At 33.0% G+C, this 5,360-nt stretch overlaps 3 non-coding genes and 1 pseudogene across 3 annotated transcripts; 2 read left to right on the top strand and 2 right to left on the bottom strand.

Moving 5' to 3' along the window:
• Positions 1–209: 209 nt before the first annotated feature.
• Positions 210–326, bottom strand: LOC125043410. Its single transcript, XR_007116418.1, has one exon. It is a non-coding gene; the product is annotated as a U5 spliceosomal RNA (small nuclear RNA).
• A 750-nt stretch (positions 327–1,076) lies between these two features.
• On the top strand, positions 1,077–1,297 carry LOC125043409 (annotated as a pseudogene).
• Positions 1,298–2,688: 1,391 nt separating this feature from the next.
• LOC125043408 lies at positions 2,689–2,878 on the bottom strand. The gene has a single exon (XR_007116417.1). It is a non-coding gene; the product is annotated as a U2 spliceosomal RNA (small nuclear RNA).
• A 978-nt stretch (positions 2,879–3,856) lies between these two features.
• Positions 3,857–4,017, top strand: LOC125043407. Its single transcript, XR_007116416.1, has one exon. It is a non-coding gene; the product is annotated as a U1 spliceosomal RNA (small nuclear RNA).
• The last annotated feature ends 1,343 nt before the right edge of the window (positions 4,018–5,360 follow it).

Here is a 5,360-nt window from a genome sequence, read left to right as displayed (position 1 = left end):
CAAGAATATGATATTTTCACTCTGAAATATAATTTTAACACTTCTACTTAAACCTCCAAAGGTGTGGGCTTTAGATGAGATGAAGGGCATGCAAATTTTAGGGTCTCGCTTCAATTGGAATGAGTCTAACAATTTTGATAGAAAAATTGAATCTATTTGAACAATATACATATCTTAAAGTATATAGTCCTTTAAATATCATTTTAATGAACCCACAGAAAGTGGGAATAGAAAAAATTGAGTAAGACTCATTGGTTGTGTTCCCCTCACGGATATCTTAATAAAAGCCGAAAAGATTTATGCGTTTTGAAGGGAAACCAGAGTTAAATTCAACAGTTCCACAGTTACCAACAAAGGTTAGACTGAGGAAAACTAGAGCGATAAATTTTTTTTATAAGAGAAAGAAAGGCTTATCGTGTATAGATTTTAGGTGTTTTATCTGACAAGGATGAGCACACCTAAAAGCAAATGTGTGTCGTGTTGTAAAATTAACTAAATATAATTGTCAGGCACTTTACGTTAATGGGTACATAACACTTGGCTTTGTGAAAGTTCGCATATGACATAATTGATATTAATTTCATGATCAGTTCAAAATGATTCATGAATCGTTGGATTCAAAAATAAGATAAATTTCCAGTTCTAATATATATGCACCTAAAATTTCATTGGGAATTTCAGTGAAGAAATATGCTTCCCTGGTAAGAAATGGATTTTAGATGGTAAATCCAACCCACTTAGGAAGAAAAGTCTTGTGGCTCTTAGTTATTTTCGTTAAATTATTTTTGTATATACCCCTCGTCAAGGTGGGGTTCTGTCAGATATTCTTATGCCTCACTCTTTAATAAGATAATCTTTTAGCATTATTTAGTTAATCTGCTCAGCATACACTATATATTGTGTATAGTATTTTACCCAATAGGTGCAGAAAAGGCAAATCTTTAAAATGTCCACAATATGTTCCACATATTACATCATACATATAGCAACTATGAACGCTGTGAAAATCGGTATAGTAGAACGAATCTATCCTCAGTAATAAGTTAGTCTGTGAGTGAACTTGGTTTTGGCAAAGCATGATCATAATTGTATAGGGGAATCACTTTCTATAGTGCGAGATTTGCCGGGTTTCTCGACGAGATTTCGGAATATGTTCAATCACGATGAGGACTGTTAGTGTAATCCTCGAGCGGGAGAAGCGACTTTCATCCGAGTGTCCTTCTGTGCTTGAAATTTGATGACTGTTCTGACTCGGTTTACGATGTTGTTGAGAGAGGATCACACAGGACTGAGTGTTGAATGTCAATCCACAAGAAGTATTCTTGAACTTTTGTAAAACTACCTGACAAGGAATAAAAAAACTACGTAATTATAAAACTGAGAAGTACGTCTTCGGATGTTCTGATATAAGAGAAAAACCTTGAAAGAGAAAGTGTAAGGAAATGTTTTTCATTTTTGTAAATAGTGTAATTTGTAAGGTTTTTAATTTACGCTAACTTTAATTAATAAACAAATTTTGTTCATAATATAGGTACTTTGTACTTACTATAGCCAAACTATTACATAGATAATACCATAACCTCTTTGTCTACGATTGATGTCATATGAATCAGCTTTTATTATTTGGAATTTTATTTTACTACTGCAATGTGTAGTACCTCCTATAAATTCTGTTACCCCACCCCCCTTACTCCAGTAAATATTTGGGGCCGGTAGATTGAAAGGGCAATTGTCATTATGTATTGGATAGTAATATATATATAAATGAAATGTAAAATGACTTATACATGATACTAACAGGATTGTGAAACCCATGCAAACTATTTATCAAATAATTATTTAGTTGGAACTTACAGTCTCTAAATTTCTTCTGGGTATTCACCAGTGACGTTATATTCGAGTCATTGCATGGAGGGGTATTGTACATTTCTATATCCAATGCCGCCGGGGAAAATGAAAAAAAAAAAAAAATGGGGAAATTGCTGGTGTGCCGATTAATCTATATTTTGTGTAAGGTTCTTCCCATAGATGGCTTCTGCTATGCTTAGCCACAAAGGAGTCAATTAGTAGACCTTGTGACCGTACCGGATTTAAATTGGCGGGAAATAAAGTATTTTTTACTAGTGTTAGAATAGCGATGCGTGTTTTTATTATAAACATTATAATTATTATAATTGTTTTTTTAATATTAGTAACAGCAAAATAAGATAACGTTAAATATTTCGTAAATCAAAGAAAAGGGTGAACGGGCGAGTACCGGGCATGTTTACTCGTAACTGGCTCATTGGTGACTTAGTACAAGTATAGCCATCTATGTGTAAAAACAAAAAGTACTAACAGAGGGCATGCATGTGTCTAGCCGTGGTAGCCGTCGGCAAGGCGGATATAAGTAGGTAATACTGCATTACTCCATATTTTACTTGATATGCACGGCAGAAGTCTGTGGTCGATATAAGTGCAAGTTTTGTTCAGAAATTTACATTTTTGGGTTAGCGTGATTGTACTTTCACAACGCGTTTATATTCTGTTAAACTGCATTACCGACCCGATCTCCGGTAACATGGAGGCAAATCCGTTAGTGTAAGGGGCATATTTCTGGAAAATGATCTTGTCAGTGTTAAGAAAGTGCTACTGTCAAGCTTAGCAAAAGGTCTAAAGTTTTTTAACTATTTTCAATATCCTCCCCGGAGGGAGTGGACCAATCCCGATGGTACAGCATACGGGTCGTATCCGCGGCAAGGTGGAGCAGCGCTCCTACACTTCGCCATTTCAAACATCAGTTTAATATCGTAGATCCCACATGGGGATCGTTATCAAGATATTTAAGTGATAAGAACAGATACTACACTTTGATCTTAGCCAAAGGCCGCGAAGCTAGATACCGATAAACAGGTGAAAGTTTGTATGAGGTAACGTTACTGAGGAACTTATGGTTTAAGGCATTTACTTGCAAAATGTCAAAGTGACCTTCTTGTAGCACTTTTCGACAAAGAAAGATAACGCTAATGGAATTTTATATAAATCACGTTAGTATCGTTATCCCATTATTTTATTCTTTTTGATATAAGTTTTTCATTGTGTTAAATTGTGATATATTAAAAAACTATCGACTGCCTTTATCTAAGTGTAGCTAATTGATGTTTATACGTTTTCTTTAAAATAAAGTGCAAGAGAAAACTCAATCATTAAATATCTCCTAAACAAGATGAAAGTTTTTGCCTGTGATTATTGTAATGTAACTACTTTTATGGCTTGATGTGCACTGAATTATCCAGGTGCTCTGTAAACCAACTGAATTTTTAGTCTTAGAATGTGCAAACGCACGCATACGTATTAACGCATATTCGACCATGCATGTGAAGCAACGAGGGATTTAGGTGGTCGTAGAGGAAGTTTCGGTTTTTTAATTCTAAGTGTTGGTTCTAAAAAGGAGAACAATAATATGCAAGTAAAGAGTATCAACAATAAAAACATAAATCGAAGGGGATATAAATCTCGAAATTAATTTGTATATTACTTTCTAATTAATATTATATGCTAGTTATATATCATTTTTAGTATTGCGTTGAAGCCAATTAAAAAACTTATTTTAATTAAATCCACAATAATTTAGAGATATAATAATTTGTAATTATCGAGAGTATAGCAAAAGTAATCCGATGTGTGTGGAATTTAATTTCGAATGAATTAAATATTATTTAACACAAATACTTAAGAGTACAATATAGTTTGGACCTTAATCCATAAGATTTCCTGTGATTAACGAAAGCCAAGTTGCTACTAGATAAATTTGTTGTGGAGCACGTGAATTTTCTCAGTGTGAGCAAGCGTGGGTCGGTGCATGGGTTGGAAAGCAATACTACCTGGCACAGGAGTTACCGTGATCACGAAGGCGGTATACCAGGGCGAGGCTCACCATTGCACTCGGTGGCGCTGACCCTGCGATTAACCCAAATGTGGGTTAACTCGAGTGTGTAATTTTTTGTTAGCGGGGGACTGCGTTCGCGTATCCCCCTTATTACATTTCATAATACACAATAAATCCGATGTGTTTAAAACATAAAATATATCCATTGTATATAATATATAGATTGGGTAGTAGTAAAAGGAATTTGAATTATAAGGGTGTAGGTGCATTAAAATATTTTTGGAAAAATATGTTATATTACATTTACTTATTTGGTAACTTCAGTAGTAGATAAATTTGGCCATATCTAGCCTAATTGTGCGCAATATTTTCCTTCTTCATGTAGGGATTTTATTTCGGTCAAAATTATTCTGAAACAGGGGAAATATTATTTTTAATTATGAATTCCAATTTACCCTAACAATTTCCTCTATATAATAGAGTTTTTTGGTACATATTAATTGTCCTACTGTCGTCAATCAAAATGTAGATTAATCTGTAAAAATTGAATTATTATCAAATTGTTACGATTCAGGTATTACTGCCACCACCAGTTTTTTTAATGGGTTAGAACTGGAAAACCACCTTAAACTAAGACTCTGGTGACCCAACGATTATCAAAGTGTCTAAGTCTCTAAAGGGCACAGAAAAAAAGATCTTATTTTACTTATTTTTATTTGACGTCTTTTGTTACTGCATCACCAACACTTTTTTACCATTCTTTTAAGATATATGCAAGGTTATTGGGCAACATTATTGGTATTTTATAAGGGTTAATCCCTTTCATTGCTATTTCGCGAAAATATATAATAACATACATATTGTAATACAAAGAATCGGTCTTTTAAAATTTTGTCATGGAAATGTATCGACTGGTATCAGAGATAGAACATTTTTTGGCATTTACTGATGCCTTTTTTGTTATGATAGTAATATTGATAATAAACTTTTTTTTTTCTTTTGTCAGTGCCACGGTTTTTCATACATTTTTTTTTTCCATCAAACTTTATTAACTGTGACATTATATCTTATCAAAGAGATCTCCACAATCTGCAACAATAGCAACCGACCACTAATCGGGACTGGGAGGCATTTCTTAACTCAGCTGTCACCACTTTCATACATTTGCCTTTTTACTAATTTTCTAGCGTTCAGCTCTGTAAACGATGTTAGGTGTACAGATAATACACAGTGTACCGTCCTATAAGTTGGAGGATGTATTTTTTTTTTTTTTTTTTTAGTGTTTGTTATTTTTGTTGGTATTGTTAGTTGTTTTTATTTGTATCCATGTTGTAAGTATTTATCATTATCTCTGACCATTTATTTTTATTTATTATTATTATTATCTCTTATTAATTATTATTATTATTATTATATTATTATTTCTTATGTTAGCATTGGTTATTGCTAGCTATAAACATTTTATCATTATTATAATATATAGTTAGTAATC

Source organism: Penaeus chinensis, chromosome 33 (genome assembly GCF_019202785.1).
Source record: "Penaeus chinensis breed Huanghai No. 1 chromosome 33, ASM1920278v2, whole genome shotgun sequence".
NCBI classification, from domain to species: Eukaryota; Metazoa; Arthropoda; class Malacostraca; order Decapoda; family Penaeidae; genus Penaeus; species Penaeus chinensis.
The sequence above is the reverse complement of the archived record's forward strand: the minus strand, read 5'-3'. Positions and strand labels throughout refer to the sequence as shown.